Genomic DNA, 19,391 nt, shown 5'->3' on the forward strand with positions numbered 1-19,391 from the left:
GGCCTTCACTCACAGAGACAGACCCACCTCTACTTCCCAAGTGCTGGGATTAAGGTTGTGTGCTGTGATGTCCAACCCATTCTCCACCTTTGTCTCCGGAGATAGGATTACAGATATGTACTTCTATACCCAGATCTATCTATCTATCTATCTATCTATCTATCTATCTATCTATCTATGTGCTTGTATTCTGAAAGCCTAGTTTTGTGATTGAACCATATTATGCACAAAAGAAATATCTGTTGAATGATCAGTTAATGAATGAATAAACTAAAAACTCTTAACATGTCCAAGTGCTGGCATGTATTTGTACGGGTGTGTGTCTTCTGTGTGTGATGGTATTCTTAATGTCCAGACTAGATATCATGTTTTCAAACTGTGGTTTTGCCTATGCATGCAAGTATTTTTTTAAACATAAACAAATTCTCTGAGTCCTTGCATGCTATGCTTTTAATATGAGCTTTTTAGTATCTTGCTTTGTTTTGTTTGGTTTGATTTACTGTGTTCTGTGTCCTCTAGTTGTCTGTGGTTGTGTATGGACCATTCAACCTAATTGTCAAGACTTTTTGGAGGCACTGTGGCCATTTAATGTCAGCAGAGGGCACTAGAGCTATGCGCATTAGTTCCAGGCCTCAAGCTCAAGCTATCTTGGCCAGGAGCAAGGGACTCAGGCGATCTAGAATCTGAGAAGTAAGAGGTGGAGACCGCTCCAGATCTGCATAACTGAAAAGTTGTGCAGTTCCAGTGCCTTTCCTGTTCTTTCCGCCATTTTCATTCTCTAGGGTTCCGGCTTCAGGCAGTCTCAGCAGCCCAGGGAGCAGGATTTATTTAGGGATTGGGGGAGAAGATGGCTACTTACACCGGGTTCTGGACAGGACCACCTCCTCCCAAATGACCTTCCATTTCGGTTCTCCACCTCTCCACTTTAGTGTGCGCCCCTGAGTGCTTAGAGATCATTCGCTGGCTGCCTTCTGTGTCAAGCCTTCGGGGAAGCACAAGAGAAAGCCATCGAGTTGGTTGCCTTTCCCTCCGAATGGATAGATGTCTGGTATGAACAAAGAAGAGTTAACTGAGCCTCTTCGTGGCTGCCACGGACTCTGGACCCTAGCGCTGAGGAGGGCCTCAACGTGGCTGGCTGAAAGGGCTCAGAGGCAGATTCAAGATTTCTCCAGTCTGAGCTTTGTGGGTTGGGAGAGCTTCTTCCTCCATCCCCCTCCAAAATTCTCTAGTTATCTGAGAATTCTTAATTTAGGCATCTAGGGTTAGATTCAGGGGGTTGTGATTAGAACGAAAAGGCTCTTAAAGCTTCTATACTCCCCCCTCCCCGGAAAGACACAAGCACACCCCTCCCAACACAGTCACCCAATTGATGGAGGTTCATCCTCAGCCCAGGCTGCCACCCTATGCCCGACTCAGTTATGCCACTGGGGGCAAAAGTAGGTCTTGGCACCGGAGTAGCGCAGGTGGACAGGAGCCCAGCGGTCGGTCGTTGCTTCAGAGGTGCAACGCTGCATTCTCCCTACTCCTCCCACCCCTTGCCGCTGCCCTCAATTCCTTTCTCTACGCTCTCCTCCCATCTCAGTTCCAGCGAGCAGAGCGTGAGTGCGCGCGCGTTGGGGGACCAGGGGAGGGCAGAGGAGGGAGGCGCCGTCGGAGGGAGAGCAGACGTCAGGAAGAGGGAGGGAGCCGGGGAGGGAAGAGAAGGAGAGCTAGAGAGCGGCGCGGAGGTTGAGTGAGGCCTCGAGAGATAAAACTGGAAGGCAGAAATTATTAGGGGGTGCGGGACGAGAGGAGGGCCCAGGAGAGCGAGCCCGCGACAAGAGAGGCAAGCGAGTGTGTGCCGAGTGTGCAAGGGCGGGAGGGAGGAGAGGGAGCCAGTGGTGGCCCGGCTCGCGCCTACTCGGGCCCAGCGGCGGGCGGACAGCATGCCGAGCCTCCTCATCTGGATCCTTACTCTCTCCGACACTTTCTCTCAAGGTAAGCCCCAGCCATGGGCGAGGGTGGCCTGGGAAGGGGCGCGGAGCCACCCAGAGAACACCAAAGGAGTTTTTGGCGAAACGGCCCAACTTGCTTCCTCCGGCTGCGCGGGAGAACAGAGAACTTAGGTCGCGAAAGCCGAGATCCGAGTAGAAATGGGACCCGAGTGCTCAAAGTCTGTCCTCCAGTCCCTGGCAATTCTCCCTCCCTCCCGAGCCCAGGACCGGACTCCTGGGTCCTGGCCAAGGGAAAGGCAGGGAAGAGGAGGGATTTCAGATTTGGGGGGTGGAGCGCATGGAAAGCACGAACGCTGGCGAAGAGGAGGCTACCCCAATCCAGTCTAGAGTCACCTTCATTTGCAGTGCGGCTGCAAACTGCTTGGGATTGCTCCGTAAAGGGAAGACTGCAGACGGCCCCCAGCCCCGGAGGCTGTGGGGGGTGAGAGGTGGAAGTCCTGACCAGGGCTGCTGGGTTGTTTGGAAGGGGAGTTGATCCGGCCAGGCGCTCACTTCAGGTCAGGAAAGTACAGACATCTGAGGCTCCTTTGGAACTGGCAGGACCGAGGTTGGAAATAAACCGTAGGGGAGAGATGAGGATGTTCAGGTACACTGGTCTGGGTTCCTGTGAAGGAACCAAGGGTCCAAACCCCAGCCAGGCCTGGGGTCTGTGGGAATGGGTGTCTTTTCTCCTGAAACTGACTCCAAGGAAGATTTAATGCTGTTGGATTCCTCTCCCGAACTGAACTTAGAAATTGACACACAAATAGCTTCAAACAGAGACATTGAGGCAGATTGCACACCTATGGAGACATTCCCACAAACACCGACCTCCCCCCCCCACCACACATACAGAGACAGACACATACACAAAGACATTAACTGACATCTCTGAAGAAGCAAAATTCCTCTTCTAAGCCGACACACATTTACCTAGTCCCACATCCTGGCATCAAACTTACACTGTATGTGCATGTATGCTATGTTCAAAGGACATAACATCTATTCACACAGAATTGCTTCCACATACTCCAGCCATGGAGCAAACAAAGAAACTTGGGCAGACATTCTTATAGGCAGGCGCCTACAAAGATGTACAGTCTTCAAAATGGAGGAGGTGGTCTCTCATTGGGGTGGGTGAGTGATCTGGGAAGAGACTAGCCGCCAACTGGAAAGAGCCTCAGGCATTGGCCAGCTCTCTTCCTCTCCTGAATAGTGTGTGTGGTGTGGTGTGTGTGTGTGTTTGTGTGGTGTGTGTGTGTGTTTGTGTGGTGTGTGTGTGGTGTGGTGTGTGTGTGTGGTGTGGTGTGTGTGTGGTGTGTGTGTGTGTGTGGTGTGGTGTGTGTGTGGTGTGGTGTGTGTTTGTGTGGTGTGTGTGGGGTGTGTGTGTGTGTGGTGTGTAGGGGGTGGGGTGTTTCACTGGACCCCTCCTCTCTTTGCTAGCCCTCTCCTCCAGCTCTGAAGGCAAACCTGGCGTAGTTCAGGATCTTGATTCACCCTCTTAGAACACGGGAAGGCACACATCCATGTCATGAGAGCAGGCGTGGAGCTGGAGGAGAAAGAAGGCCTGGCCTCAGGGTTGGCCACTTGGCAGAAAGTTGGGAAGATAAGTGAAGTTCTGACTTTGTTCAGCCAGGTTGCTGAACTGGAGAGAGCTGGAGGGGGAGAAGATGGTGGGTGAGAGGCAGCTGTGGCAGCTCTGATGTGTTGGGAGCAGGCTTCTGACTGGTCCTCTCTTGCAACCCTCATCTGCCAGTGAGACAGAATGAGCTTTAAGACAGAAGCTGCAGCTAGGAAGCAGGAGAGGCATGCAGCTTGCATCTGGACTGATAGATAAGTCAGAAAACATTGCTTGCCATGTACTCCTCCATCTCTGTAGGTGGGTGTGGCTAGGGAATGCAACTGAATCCCAGCCTTCTTGACTCTGTCAGAGGTGAAAGCAAGAACTGCAAAAGGTTGCAGGCGTGTTTGGGGGTCTTGGAGGAGGAAAGCAAAGGCAGAGAGGAGCCAGGAGGGAGAGGAAATCACTATGGAGTCTTTAGGGGACACCCAGCAAAGGGCTGGGGAGAAGACCATTAAGGGAGAAATGTGGGGACCTGGGAACACTGAGAAGCTGAGCCAGAGGCAGGGAGAGAGCACACAGTGTGGTCAGCAGTGAGTTGAAGGCAGGGATGACAGTGGGAAGTGAGGAGGAAGAGAAGGTGGTCAGAGAAGCAATAAAATTGAGATCAGAGAAGAGCCAGGAAGGGGAAATTCAGCCCTAGCTGAGGAATAGAAATTGTATTTTAAAGGATTTCAAATGAGCTTCATCTATTTTCATTTTTTACTAAATAATTTTCCATATCTTATCTAAGTGAAAACCATTATCTTTTCCCTCCCCCACTGCTGTGTCCATCATGCCCTAGCTCCCTAGACTGATTATGCCGAAAATTGAAATATTTATTCATTTTCTAAGAGATTTTTCTCCCTCCCTAGTCTCAAGGAGGAGAAATTGAAAAGGAAGGATTGTAGTTAATCAGAGCAATGTGGGATGACAGGATGGCTCCAGTGGGAGCTGCCTCCAGAGGCTGGTGGCTCTGGCTGTAGGAGGAAAATCTGCTCCTGTGGTACCCCCACCCCCAAGCTCCTGTCTGTTCTGCCTTTGCTCCAAGGGGTAAAACAAAGAGGCCCAAGGGTCTCCTATGTTTCCACCTTTTAGCTCCCGGTGCACACTTATATCCTGGCAAAGAACAGTGAGCCTGGATTCTACAGCTCTGTTCTGCATACACATGCACACCGCATACTCCAAATGCCCTACTTCCGCCCAAAGCTGGGTACTGAGCTGGGATAGAGGTAGGCAAAGCTGGCAGAAATCAATCTGACCCTGACATTGGACTCTATCTTCAACCTTCTACTCAAATTCAGAGGGAGACACGAAGCAAGTACTGGGTGCCACAGGGATGCATCTGCAACACCCAGGCAGGACAAAAGGGGAGTGGCATTCAGTTCTTCCAACCTTTGCTCCTTATTGCCACTGAGTGGCTAGCTGGCCCCCCTGGCCTTTCCAGGGGGTAGGATGATGGAGCCCCCTGATTACCCCATGCTTGCAGAGAACTGCACTCTGAGGGAACCTCCTTTGAGATCCCTTGGGACCTGGTCTTCACTTTTCTCTTACCCTACAACATGGGGCATCGTGCTGTGCAGATAGCACTTGATGAGTTAATACCCAATTGATGAGTGAGCCGCAGTGCAGGAGGGAGGTCATGTAAAATGGTGATGTTAGCCTGGTATGCCTGGAATCCTAATATTCAAGAGGCTGAGGCAGGAGGACTGTGAGTTCAAGGCCACCTTGGACTACGTGTACCAAATTTCAGACCAGTTGAGGCTGAATTTTAAGTCCCCAGAGATAAATAACACATAAATTAATCAATAGAAGAAATCAGAGACTTCTATTTAGCTCTCCCATATTGGTAGTCTGAAGAAGTTATGTGCTCAATAAGTACTACAGTTTAGCTGTATACAAAGTGGTGATGATCTATGTGCTAATCCATGGATTGTAATATATATTAATCTATAGAGAGTGCACGGCATGCTGTCTGGTACAGAAGTGTTCAGTGACTGTGTTATGACTTAGTGTCTGAACTCAACATGTTGAGTTGACCACTCCTCTATTTTCCTGCTTATGGTTCTTTTTGTCTTCCAGTTCTAGCCCTTATGGTTCTTGGTCCCTGGCTTCAGTAAGCCAGTGGTTTGCACCTCTCATAGAGAGAACCTGGCTGAGGTAGACCTTAAAAGACATAGTTCATCCCCCCCCCCCCCACTTCTCCAGCCGTTGGTGCTCCCAGAAAAGGTCTGCAGAAGAGATGCACCAGGGGAGGGCAAACAGGAAAAGTTTGAGCTTTTGGGTAAAACGAAAAGTGGCAGGGTCTCAGTGTGAGAAAATAACACAGCTCATTTAGTAGGTTCTCATGTTAGTGACTTTTAATATAGGTTAACTTAAGCTGTACAACAGTCTCTTGGGATAGGCTGAGTAATTAATTCCTTTTTCCTGGATGGGAAGCAGAGGTTCAGATATGTAAGGTAGGTAGTTATAGAAACCAGCTGACTCCAAAACTTACACAAGTCTCCCTTGCCAGAGAGCTCCTCAATTAGCAGGGACTGGAGCTGGGCTAGGGCAGGATATTTTTTTTTTCTGGTCCATGGTAGAGTAAGTGTGAAGGGGATTGTTTTATCAAGGTACTGTCTTTCATTCTGAGATTCTACTCTATATTTTTGGGCTATTCTTTCTTTATATGGTACTCTGCTGCTTATTTGTTAAAAGGGCTTTATCTGCCAAATAAGATTTATACTAGGTTTGTTCCAAACCTAGCCTTTCTAGTCCATGGGTTTATACACGGGGACCCTCCCTTTCCCCCTTCAAGCTGACTCTGTAGAGTCTTAGTCATAAGACTATGAGGCTGATGCACTCAGTGGAATCTGGGGGCAACCTGTACCCTCCCACCTCTAGCCTCTAGTAGGGCTGTAGTCACAGTGGGGCTGTAGGTGGATGCAGCAGGGCTGTGGGCACAGTAGGGCTTATAGACATAGTAGGTAGGACTGTAAACACAGCAGGGCTGTAAACACAGTGGAGGCAATAGACACAGTAGGGGCTGACTATAGAGAAAGCAGGGTTGTAGGCACAGTAGAGACTGTATATACAGTAGGGTTGTAGGCACAGCAGGGCTGTAGGCACAGCAGGGCTGTAGACATAGTAGGTAGGATTGTAAACACAGTAGGGCTATAGACACAGTAGAGGCTGTAGACACAATAGGGGCTGAAAATTTCGGTGTCCGGTTCAGCTCACCTGGAGGTGCTAAGCTTTGCTTTTCAGCTGGTTGCTTACCTCAGGACCTGCCTGGCCTAAGGTACTGAAAGGGATCATGGGAAGTCAGCAACATACCAAGATGTCATCCTTACCTTTTACTGAGTTCCTGCTGCTGCTTTTCAAAACTGATGTTCCAGTCATTTCATAGATAAGGAAACCAAAACTGAGAGGTTGAACAACCAACTAAGGGCCATCTCTGGAGTGTTAATACCCTGATCCAAGTCCTTTTATATCATTACAAAGCTTAACTGTGTTGGCAACCTCTATTAGACAGGAGGAGAGCCTAGACCTGCTGTCTTGTTCCATACAACAGTCCTCTGAGATAGGCTGTGTAATTATCCTTAGTTTCTCAGCTAGGCTACCCGTAGTTACCCTGGGTTTGATATCAGCATACAAAGGTGGGAGCAAACTATTAATCCCTGTCAAAAAGAGGTTTGTGTCACTCCAGTCTCTTTCCTCCTATGTTTTCAGGTGTTTTTTTTTTTTTTTTTTTTGGAAGGGGGTTGGGAGTGGGAGGGTTGTGTGATGGGAATCCAACCCTGGGTTAGGCAAGTACTTTATCACTAAGCTACAGGCCTGCCCCCTTTCTGTCTTCCTTCTAGCTTTGGAACTATGGAATGCTTCCAGATTTTAGTAGTGTCACATGTGCCGTAACATTCGATAGAGCATCATGGGATATAGGCAGGTTCTTTGTTATTCTCCCATTTAGTAGAGGAGAAAATGGAGTTCCAGAGAAATTAGATGGCTGGTGAAAGGGGTTAGAACTCAGATGGAGGACGTGAGGAGAGATAGAGGAGGCACGTTTCTCTATCTCCCCAGTTTCTGGGAGATGTCCCTTTCTGAAGACAGGGAAGGTACTCTGTGAGAGTCTGACCAAACTGTACCCTCCTGCCTTCTGTTTGTTTTCCAGCTCTTCCCAGGGCTCCAGGCCAGGCAATCTGGCAGTCTTTCAGAGGAGGTTTTGACCTGGAAAAGGCTGGGAGTTTCAGTGGAGGAAGAGAAAGAGATTGCTGTGTTCTTGATCTTGAAATGTGAGACCGGGGAGTAGAGAGTCTTAGGAGTCTTGATGCAGGAATGGCTCTCAGGGTGGAGAAGGAAGACTACTTTATGTTTTGCATATAATAGTAATGTCAGGTGTTACTTCCATTTTATAGATGGACAATTAGAGGCCCAGATAAGTTAAACAGATCATCCAAAAGGACACAGCCAGTACCTGACAGTCCAGATGAGAAACAAGCAGTGACATTAGAATGGTGGATGGGGAAAGACCCAGAAAGGCACTCCTGAAGGCTACACACATTTGCCACATCCAAGTCTGTAGGTGCAGTCCCCTGTCACATGTGCATGTCCCATGTAGGTGCAGTCCCATGTCACATGTGCATGTCCCATGTAGGTGCAGTCCCATGTTACATGCGCATGTCCCATGTAGGTGCAGTCCCATGTCACATGTGCATGCACTCCTCTTTCCCAGCACATCTTGACGGAAACCTCTGTTTGTTCTGGCCCTTTCTTTTACCAAGACACTGGCTAGTATGAAAAAAAATTCCTTTCCCATCATTTTTCTTTCCAACCGTAGCAGCCTCCTGAGTCGTGTTGCTTGTTTTGTGTACCCTCTGATAGATGTGCACACTGCCGGGCTGAGAAAGCTAGGGCCCTTGAGTTCCCTCCTCTCCGACTCTGCCCCTCTGTGTCTTTCATCCCCAGTTCTTAGACTTTCCATTCTTGATTTTCAGACAGTGTGGACTTGAGTGAGCGCTTATGGCACCCTGAATGAAAGCTTCTGCAGCTTCTAGGTGCCTCTGAAGATGATTTTTCTGTCTATCCTGCTCTCCCTCTGTCTATCAGCTTCTCCCATGTGGAAGGCGCTCCTACACATTTAATTTCTTCAGCAACTTTTATTAACCTCTGTTGTCTCTGGGGACTGCAGTGCTCACCCGTCTCTGCCCTTCTCAAACCCATTCAACAAAATTAGGATGGTATTGAAATAAATGGGCCTTGCAGCCAGCCACCCTCTTCAAGATGGAGGGTCTTAAATCTGGGCTAGAAATCTCTAGTAAATGCCATTAGTTTTCAGGAGATAATACTGCAGCTTCATTCCAGGTCTGAGCCCTGGGAAGGTGCTGCCAGAATCTCCCAGAAGGCCATGGGGTCTGAGTTTTGAGGCAGAGAATGGAGAGCAGAATTTTGTGTCTCTTGTAGCACACAGGGCCCAGCAGGGCTATTTCAGGTAGTTGTTCTATGTGTGTCATCTCTTTCCCCAGCTCCCTAACTTGGCGTAAGAATAATAAATTCTTCTTCAGGACAGGATTGCTTGTTCTCTGTGGCCTGCATTTCCTTCTGAGGCAATATGAGTATATCCTAACTGGAGGATGTGGGGAAAAAATGCAGAATTAGTTCCCTCCCTTACCAGAAATGTTCAGCTAGCATGACTTAATGGTCAGAACCGCACAGATAATGGGGAGGATGCCTTCAGAGAGATGTATTGTGAGACAGTCTCCTCAGCTTTTCACCACTGCACATAGTAAGAGTCTGCTGCTAGGTGATGGAACCCTGTGGCTCCTTGGGTATAGGTATTTTCTCACTGACCCCGAACGTCATTCTGGAACTGGTACGAAGCCTAATGGCAGAACACATGTGCCAGCCCTGCCTGAGCTCAGCCTCCTGCACCACAAATACAATCATACTGTTATATAGCACACAGGCAGATGTGTGTTGCAAGATGAGTAAGATACTATCTCTATTCTTAAGGGTCTTTATCTTTTATGTGAAATTATTTAACCCCATGGGCCTCAGTTTCTTCTTCCACAAAATGGGGAAAACTGATTTTTAAAAAATCTGGTATTAACTATTTGGGAAATGACTACAAATTATGTGGAATAATTTTGAAAAAAGAATGTAGTTTCTTCTTGACAAGAAACTAAAACCCAAAACACAGAGACTCTCTGTGTTGATATTCAGGGGCTACTATAGTTGTGTGAAGGCCAGAGTTGGAACATTTAGTACAGAGGAATTTGCTATGGGGTGCAGTGATCAGGAAGGGCACCCTGGGAGAAGGGGTCTTAGAGTTCGGGATATATATACACACACACACACACATATATATATGACAGGCAGAGAAAAGATTCCCACAGGTCCACATTCCCACGTTAAGGTATGGTTGTCAGCCAGGCAGGTGTGCAAGTGTAGTAAGGGGAGAGACTGAGTGAGAGATGCATGGACAGCACCGAGGATGTTATCACTGAGGTGCTCTAAAGCTGAGACTGCTGCCAAAGCCCATAGGACTTAGAAGGCTCACAGACAGTCCTGCAAGAAGTGGAAGACCAGCTGATTCTAGGATTTCTTCTTCTGACATATCTCTCTTAGTAGCTCAGGTAGGCTGCAAACTCTTGAAGCCTCTGCCTTTGTCTCTTGAGTCTTGCGTTTGATTTTTAAACAAAGAGTGTGTTAAAAACAAGTTAGGGTCCCTGGCTCGTTCTCAATCAAACCTTCCCTTCCTCTAAACTCTTAACCTGGTAGAGCTGCTATGGAGACGTGTAAAGCTGATGGTAAAATAAAAAAATAATAAAATGAAACACATAAATGAAATAAAGATCAATCTGGCTAGACAGAAGTGAACAGAAACCACTACAGGAGTGTCACTGGAAGTCCCCAGTCTGAGACTGGGAAGTGGAGGTGTTCTTGCAGAGTCCTTTGGCAGTGATAAAGCTTCCTGGAAGCAAAGTTTGGCAGTGATAAGGAAGCCGAGGGCCTTTTGACCCAGATGCCAGAAGCTGAATTAATCTGTGCCGTCTACTTTGAACTTGAGCAGTCTATACTTTCCAGGGTTGAGAGTGACACCATATTTAGACTTTCATGGTCTTAGACTTTTTCTGCTGGCCAGCAACCTTAGCTCTTTTTACTTAGAGTTTCTTAGGGCCTCAGCATGGAGGAGAGCTCCAGGATTTCAGTGGAGCCTCAGCAGAGGGGCCCTGCCAAGGAAGAGGAAGCTAGTAAACAAGCTTAGCTGTTTTTGTTTTGTGGTGGTCCTAGGCCTAGGGTTAAAAAGGTGAGATTTAGTCCTTGTCCTTGAGGCTTGCTCAGCTCTCAGCCCGGTGTGGGAGGTGGATACAAAAACAGAGACGGTCCTGTAAGGCAGAGGTTGTAAGAGAAGTATGTGAAAAATGTTGAAGTCTGATCTTTCTGGTGGTTGCCTGAAGCTGGGAGTGTGTAGGGAGGAGCTGACTATACTGCTGTGCTGCGGGCTGTGCTGGGTGTGGAGTGCTGCTGCACAGCAAAGTATCTGGGATCTGGATGGTCCTTGATTGTACCCCTGCTCCAGACAAAAGGAGCCAAGGAATCCCCAGGACTGATTTTTTCATTCTGCTTAAGGATTTTGATTTCTGAGAACAAAGGCAGTTTACATAAAATACCATTTCCTCAAGTCTCCCAATCTCTTGTGTCCACTTCCCTCTCCCCAGCCCCCACTCCTGCCCAGTGGAGCTGATTTCTAAATTAACTTTCTCCTCCTAATTAGCTTGGCCAGTTTTTATTATTACTCCCTCTCCCCGAATTCTTCCTGCACAGCCTGAGGCCCTATGTGCTCCATTACCCAACATTGCCCCACCACGAGGCAGCACTTTTAACTGTTTGTTCCCATTCTGTTCATTTAACTGGGAGTTTATTATAGGGAAGAAAGAGATGGGCCAGAAGGACTGAAAACAGAAGGGAGCAGGAGAAGGCATTTTCCAAGCAACAGAAACCCAGGACTAGACATATTGGCTGATGGGAGTTCTTAGAAAACTTGAAGTTTTCTTCATCTTCATTTTTAATCAACTGAGGACTTCCTGCTTAGGCAGTGGTACTCCTTTGCTATAATCCCAGCCCCAGGAATTTACCCATTGCTTTGTGACTTAGTCCGAACTCCCAGAGGAAATCTGCCAGTTTGACTGCATTGTGGAATGAGGGCCTCCATAGTTCCCACAAAGCCCTCTCTCATCCGCACTCGCTGCAGCTATGCTGACAGAAATGAGCACTCAGGGCAGTATCACCTACTTTGTGGATGATGCTGGACTAATGTCCGTCTCTTCCAATGCACACCCTTCTCTGGTCAGTGGATGAAGTGGGAATGTGATTTCATTTTAATTGCTAGTATGAGCCAGAGATAACAAGAAAGGAAAAATCTGACTTTGTACAAAAATAAATAATTATAATGCATGGCTAAGGTAGATGAAGTGGCTTTGTACAAAACAAATAATTATAATGCAGGGCCAAGGTAGATGAAGTGGCTTTGTCCAAAATAAATAATTATAATGCAGGGCCAAGGTAGATGAAGTGGCTTTGTCCAAAATAAATAATTATAATGCAGGGCCAAGGTAGATGAAGTGGCTTTGTCCAAAATAAATAATTATAATGCAGGGCCAAGGTAGATGAAGTGGCTTTGGGACTGTCCGCACCGCCGTTGTGCTCCATTTATGCAGACCACGGAGAATTTGGTAATATCTACATCTGAGGGGATTGCACACACTTGCAGTTTTTCCCCCCAGAATCAGGGAACCATGAATTTCCTGGGACCCCCAACCACGGGACTGTAGGAGTGTGAGCCTTTTTGTCAGAGGTAGCACTTTGTGCCCCTTGAAGCCTTGGCTTCCTCACCTATGAAGTGCAGATGGTTGTCCCTGCCTCCCAGGGTTATTGTGGGGATTGAATGAAATGATGTATGAAGCAGAAGTGTCTGATACTTACTAAACCATATTAATAATGCACAGTGCTTGATTTTTCAGGGCTCACAGTGCAAGGCAAATCCAAGAAGGTAAACAATAGAGTGAGAGGAACAGCAATGAACCAAATGCTGTCTGTATTAGTGGTACAAAGGGAGGCAGCAGAGATGTGGTAACTCCTGCACTTTGTACTCTGAAGTTTCAGTGAAGGGGAAGCCTGGTGGGTGCCAGCCTGCTTTAGAATTCAGTCTGTGTTCTGTGTCTGGAGATTTGAGTGACCTTTGTGAGCTATGGCTTCTTTGTTTCCAAAATGGAGAACTGTTACTTATCTACTTCTAGGTAATCTACATCCTGGAAGAGTCATTGTGGGACAGTAAGCTTAACTGTTACTCCAAACCCCGTCTCTCCAGAAGCCTCAGCTCATTGTGTGAGGACAGCAGCCCTCAAGTTTAGAAGGATCTGGAGAAAGCAGATTCTGTATTGGTGTGGGACTCCCTGATGATGCTGGTGCAGCACGTCCCTGTTAGCGACCCTGTTGAGGTTTGAAAGGATGGCTTCTAAGGGAATCTGTCATCTACGGGAATCAAGAGCAGAGCTTTCTTTTAAAACAGTTTGGATGGGTCATTGATTAAAAGGCATTGATATGCTAGTTTTAGGAAGGCAGATGTGGGAACTTCCTTAGCATCCAACTGACCTGTCAGGCTGCCCCCGCTGCCACCTGCCAAATTCCAACACCATGTCCATGCCAAGTCTTCTGGGGCTTCCTACCGCAGAGTTGAAAGCCCCAGCCTGTGCATTGCTGGAAACTCTTCCATGCCTGAGCAGTCATTTCCACATCATATTTTTTTTAAGTCCTCGTGATTCATCATTGGAGGTTTGAGAGAAACATTTTGGCAGAGCTTCTAGTCAAAAAACATTGAGCCTTACTGGCTTTGGCTTAAAAATTGGGTTATGAACAAGATGTGTGATTGAGAAGGAAGGGAAGCTATGGTTTACCTGGACGTGGCTGTAGGGGAACAGTGGGAACTCTTTCTAAACAGGCCAGCTTCTTAATCTTGCATAGAGACACTCAACCTGCAGACCACACTCTACAGCCTTTGCCCACTGACTCTGTGGGGGAGTCCTGTCTACTAGCAAACAGGCACCCCACTGATTCTTTGCTTCCTCCTTCCTCTTTCACCCCAGGAAACTGGTGTTCCTGAAGCTCTCTCTGCACCTGCAAGTGTAAGGTAGTGATTAGCTACACAAGCCTGGCGAGTTTGCAAGATGCAAAGAGGGGTGCATTTAATCAGATTTGGTTTCCTGGGACAGAGAAAGAACTTGAGGTCTAAAATACAAAACAAGGGGTGATTCATTTAAGAACACCATATTCAGACTCCCAAGATGCCTCTCTTGAGGCGGGACTAATTCAAGTGAAGTTGGAAATCAGTGTTGGACGCTTTTTTGAAGAGAGGAATTTTATTAGCACTGTCCACTCTTTCCCTCGCCTATCTGACAATCCCTAGCAAACAGGAAGTTCTTTCTGTCTAACCTGAATCTTTCCTGCTCTGAATGGAAACTGTAACGAGAGGTTGCAACACCAACAGTGCTCTATAGCAGGATGAATATATTTTCCCTGTCAGTTCATTTTTTCAAACTTCAGGGCATGCTCCTTTTATTGAGAAGCAAGGCCTGAGAGGTCAGAGGTAAGTGACCCCCAGGCTCCAGGGAGCCAAGAGATCTCTTTAACGGTCAGACAGAGCTGCCATTATGCAGGTGCTCTTGGCTAGGTCTGGAAGGATGAGGTTCATCCACCAACAATAGATGCAGCTTGAAGGCCTCTTCATCTCCGTCTGTGAGTGGCAGGGTGGGGATAGCAAGGTAGGCCCATTTGTTGTCAGAACCTGTTTTAGTCCAGGCCTCCCCAAATCAAGAGTGTCCGGAGCCCAGCTGTGCCTTCGTGGGTCCCATATGATAGTGACGTGGGCAGAGGAAGTGTCTATTGTGCACAGGCAGTGTAAAAGATCCAAAGAGGTAGTGGAGCGGGTCATGACCAGTTAGAAAAATGGCCCTGGGAGAAGTGGAGAGACAGCACAGCAGCAGCCTGGCTGGGAAGGAGATAGAGGACTGGACTTGTGAGAAAAGCAAAGGAGACTGGCTGCCTCTTAAGGAAGTTTGATGGGGAAAGCCACGATGCCCAGGGAGATCTGCCCAATTAGAGGTGTATAGTTAGCAGCTCTGAGACACATCACTGTGGTGCTGTCTTGTCAGCTGTGGCCCATGCAACTGTTTTGTCTGCAACCTGTGTGATGCGTTTCCCACACAGTTTTTTGTTTTTGTTTTTGTTTTTTTTGGTGGTGGAGGGGAGGGAGTGCAGGGGGAGAACAATCTCTGCTCCTTTAGAATGGGATGGGATATCAGAGGAAGGGCAGGGCTATGGGAAGAGGAGTGCAGTGGGCCATGGGACAACCTGGCATCCCCTTTTTTCAAGGGCAGGAAGGCAGGACAGCCGTGGGCTAGAGTTCCACAAACACTAACTGTGGCCTGCCTTGGGACAGTGGCTGTCCTCCAGCAACACTGCTAGCCCAGTCTCTGGCTCTCCCTGTCCCTGGATGGGTGTTCTCCGCTCTCTTAATCCTGCTGTCCTCTGTCTGTCACTAGACAAGAATGCATTGCTCTCTTGAAGCATTTGGTGCTTAATAATTTGTGGATTACAGCTAACTCTCGATAAAGATTCCCCTAATTGCTTGGCTCACCTCAGGTTCGATCATCAAAGCGAAGTGGCGAGGCCCCCCTCACCCTCTTTTTCTTTTTATTATCTCTTAATTAATCACTCGGCTTTCACACTTAGCAGATAATTACAGTCTCCTGGGCACGAAGCTCATTTTCATAACCTCCTGCTCCAAGCCTGCAGCAGCAGCATGGAGGGGGTGGGAAGGAAGAGGGAGAGAGGGGAGAACAGATAGACACATGCTGAAGGAAGGTGGGGGAGGTGGCAGCAAGAGAGACAGGTGAAGAAAGGGACAGAGAAGGAGCAGCAAGAGGGACATGGCTCAGGATCAGGGCTCTGCCAGTGCGTAGAAGGTTGGTGATGCCTGGGGAAACCTCTTCCAGTTTTTACATACTGAGTTATATATTGTGGGTCCCTTCGCTTGCCCTGGGGCAGTGATGTGCATTGCCACAAAGCTTAGCGTTAACTATAGAGGAAGCTGAGTGAATTCTATTTTCTCTGAAAACTGGGGACAGCTGAGATGGGTGCAACATGACTGTGACTGGGGTCCAGAAGTAAGAGCAGGACACACCTTAGGGTTAGAAGCTGTGGGAATGAACACAATGGTATGTGTAGAGAAGGGGAGGCCAGGCATTCTCTCATCACCTTCACTTGGGGACTGCCTGTGGGTCCCAATAGCTTAACTGCCCCCATTTTAGAGACGAGTAGAATCTTCCTGGGTTCTGCTGCATTCAGGAAGAGTGAGTGATTGACATAAGCTACATGTCCAGGTCTGACAGCTAGGTTAGAGCAAAGGCAAGAGGAAGAGGGGCTCTGTGCCTGTGGAGGCCTCTGGACCGAAGGCCACCACGTGACCATCTGGTTTTCCTTGTACTTCTGACTCCTAGATAAATAAACAATACACATTCAGATGGTGAATCTGAGAGGCAGGCGGGAATCTGGGCCACAAAGCTGTGGCATGTTTTCCTATCTGGCCCTCATTTTGTTCCGTGACAAATCTCATGCTTAATGCTGGTTTATTCACTGTAGAGAGAATTTCAACCAACCTAGTTGTCTATAAGCAGATGAATAGATAATGAAAATTTGTTATCTATAAAAAATAAAGTACTACTCACCTGTAAAGAAAAACAAAGATAAAAACTTCGTAGGAGAATAGAGGGATTTAGAATGTATGCTATCTAAGTGAGGCCACATAGTTGCAGGAAGAAATAAACCACATATTCTCTTTTATATTCAGAATCTAGCAAATAACACACACACGTGGGTACAGTATAACTGAAGAAAAGAGCAAGGAACGCTAAATACGAGGGGGCGAGAAAGGCATCAATGCAAGGCATGGGCACAAATTATGACAGAGGGATATATAAAGTTAATTGTTTTTCCTGCTCTGATTCTGCTCTGTATGGCGGTGGTGGTGGATGAGTACGTAAACTGTGTCAGATACAGAAGAGTCCAATCTAATGGGAAACACATAGGGTTCTGCTTCAGATCCAGTTCTAACTGTGGAAGTTCATTAAGTTGTGTAGACTTTGGGTCTGGTTAACTTTGGTGTGTGATGTTTTTGTTAATTTGCAAGCCTTTTGTATAATAAAGTTTATTTAAAACAAAACAAAGAAGCATAACAGAACAAAACCCCAAAAGCAAGTCTCTGTGGCCTGGACTTCAACAGGTCTTGAAGAAGAAGGTGCTACCACAGGGCTTCTTTTCCATGAGCACAATGTGCTGTTGTTGGTCTGCAGGAAAAAATGCATGGGTTTCTACTACTTTACTATTAACCAGCATTAAAACCTCTCCAAATCTCAGTTTCCTTTTTGGTAAATGAGAAGTTTGAGATCATTTTGTTTAACATATAGAGTCTCTTTGGCATGGTTGGCCAATGACAGCTGTTGTTTCTCCACTGTTGTCACCGTGGATGAATGCAGCTAACCTGTGCCTAGCAAAGGGCAGGGAGAGAGGGCCTTCTCCACTCCCTAGCTGGAGGGTGGCGTTAGGAGTCTCGCCCTCCAGCACTTCTGGGTGTGCCAGTAGGCAGAGGAGCCCTGACAAGTTGGCCATTGTGTCCCACTACAGTTTTCCTTTTCTGTCTACAAACCAAGTGGTTCGGCTAAGGCTAACCTCCCACTCACGGTGTAAGGGCTTCAGCTTCAAGCATCAGGGGCCTGGATAACAAAAGGTTTATCTTACTGAGTTGAAGAAGGCTTGCTGCTTCTGATTTCTTGGGCACATAATAAGAAAAGCTACATTTGGAGGCACTGTGGAAATATCACTGAACGTTTAGCCCCACTGTGCCCCTAATGGAGTGAGTGACCTTACTGACTTGGGCTCTCTTAGCATAAAATGAGAAGGTCATTCATTCTCTGAAACTCTTTATGAATGCACAGTTTTTTAACTGCCATCCAGGGGGAGTTCATCAAAGACTGGCCCTGAATCTTGTTTTGTTTTGTGAGCAACTGTCAGAAAGGCTAGTAGTCTCTGAGAGCCAGCTAGGGAGGGACCCAGAGGGGCAGCAGATATGTTAATATATTTTTTAGATCTGATATGGCCTCGGGGGTAAGATGTGCAGGACTCCCCAATATGTATATGTATGCATGTACACACACACACACACACACACACACACACACACACTGTCCTGGGGCAGATGGCAGATGGGGATGTGGGGAACCCCACCAATGGTGTGGGTGTTTATGTGTTTATGTTGATAAAATGTTCTCCCTGCAAAAGCATGTTCTGACTTTTCTCTGAACTTTAGCTTTGGTCTATGAAAAGGTTTTGCAGTCTTGTGGGAATATAAACATTTGGCAGATTTCTTTCTCTGAAAGCTATTTCGTCTCTTTTCTTTTTCTGGGAATTTTAACCAGCAAGATTAAGGTCCCTCCGCCCATCCTTCCTCTTTCCCCTTTGCCTGTGACAACCCCTCCTTGAATCACCCCCCCCCCCAAATGAAAACAACGGTAATTAGTGTACACTGGGAATCTTCTTAGAGCCAGAAGAAAGGCGTGAAGCAAAAGGCTCTCCCAAGAGGAAAAACTGCAGGAGAGAAAAGGAAGCAAATGGCATCGTGGTGAAAAGTGAATTCCAGACACTGAAATTCTTTTGGTTTTAATCATCTCAGAGGGCAACCAGAGCTGAGCTGTGGGGGAAGGGAAGAAATGAAAACCAGGGCCTTCCACTTCCAGTTTGCAGGATTCAGTAAAGCCAACCAGTTTCCTGATGGAGGCTTCTCTGCCCCGACCCTCAGACCTGGTGTCTGCCCCTGCATGGAGCTGAGACTCTTCTCTTCCTCTCCAGCCCTCCCATTTAGCTCAGTTTATAGGCTCAGGATACCCAATTTTAAAGTATTGACCTTTCAGTTTTCCAGCCAGATTTCAAGTTCCCCAAGCCCCAGGATTATGTGTTGTTGAAAACAAAACAAACAGCAAAGTCCAGGCTCCTTCATAAGCCATAGTGTTCCTTCATTGGAAAAGTGGAATCATTGAAGTATTTAAGGAGCTGAGTGGAGCTTTCTCTAGTAGGAAGGGGCCGCAACTGTACCTCAAGGACAGCCGGTGGGAGAGATGGAGGGACCATAGAAGCCTGTGGATGTGTATGGGGTTCTTCTTAGGTTTCTTCAGGATCAGCTAGCCAACATCAGGGAAGCTTGGGATATTGGCAGTTGGGGAGGGTGGGGTGGGGTGTAGGGAGAATTAGGAGGATGTGATTCCAGAATCTTCTCTTCTCCACCAGGGTGACTGTTTTGGTGATGGAATGAGTCAGGAAATCTTGTGACCAGGCCCACAGGGATGCCCATGTGAGGTCACCAGTTGCCAGGCAGCAGCCATCTCTCCCTAGACCCCTTTTCCTGTGTTCAGCATCTTCTTTCCTTCCAAATGCCCCTTCCCCAACATCAAGTTCTCTAGTTCTTTTTTTTTTTTTTTTTTTTTTTGGATTTTTCGAGACAGGGTTTCTCTGTGGCTCTGTAGACTAGGCTGGTCTCGAACTCACAGAGATCTACCTGCCTCTGCCTCCCGAGTGCTGGGATTAAAGGCGTGCGCCACCACTGCCCGGCTTAGTTCTTTCTTTTTATCTGAAGGCAGCTCCCCATATGTTCATGGCCACCAGCAGTTTCTCCTTCCTCTTCCATCCCATCTCCTACTTTTTGGAAATTTTGATTCTTGGGTCTTTGGTCC

The 19,391-nt window shown here is 47.4% G+C and overlaps 1 protein-coding gene across 2 annotated transcripts in view; it reads left to right on the plus strand.

Annotated features, from left to right (window-relative positions):
- The first annotated feature begins 1,852 nt into the window (after window positions 1-1,852).
- The window catches only part of Kirrel1 (kirre like nephrin family adhesion molecule 1), a 98,341-nt gene continuing 80,802 nt past the window's right edge, over window positions 1,853-19,391 (plus strand). The window contains exon 1 of one of the 2 annotated variants that reach the window (XM_041655719.1): window positions 1,853-1,977. The gene's annotated coding sequence lies outside the window, so the exon portion shown is untranslated. The remainder of the gene's footprint in view (window positions 1,978-19,391) is intronic. The other variant, XM_041655720.1, reaches the window with a different exon arrangement.

Source organism: Microtus oregoni, unplaced genomic scaffold (genome assembly GCF_018167655.1).
Source record: "Microtus oregoni isolate MIOR12 unplaced genomic scaffold, Mior012 000007F_ref0000211, whole genome shotgun sequence".
NCBI lineage: Eukaryota > Metazoa > Chordata > Mammalia > Rodentia > Cricetidae > Microtus > Microtus oregoni.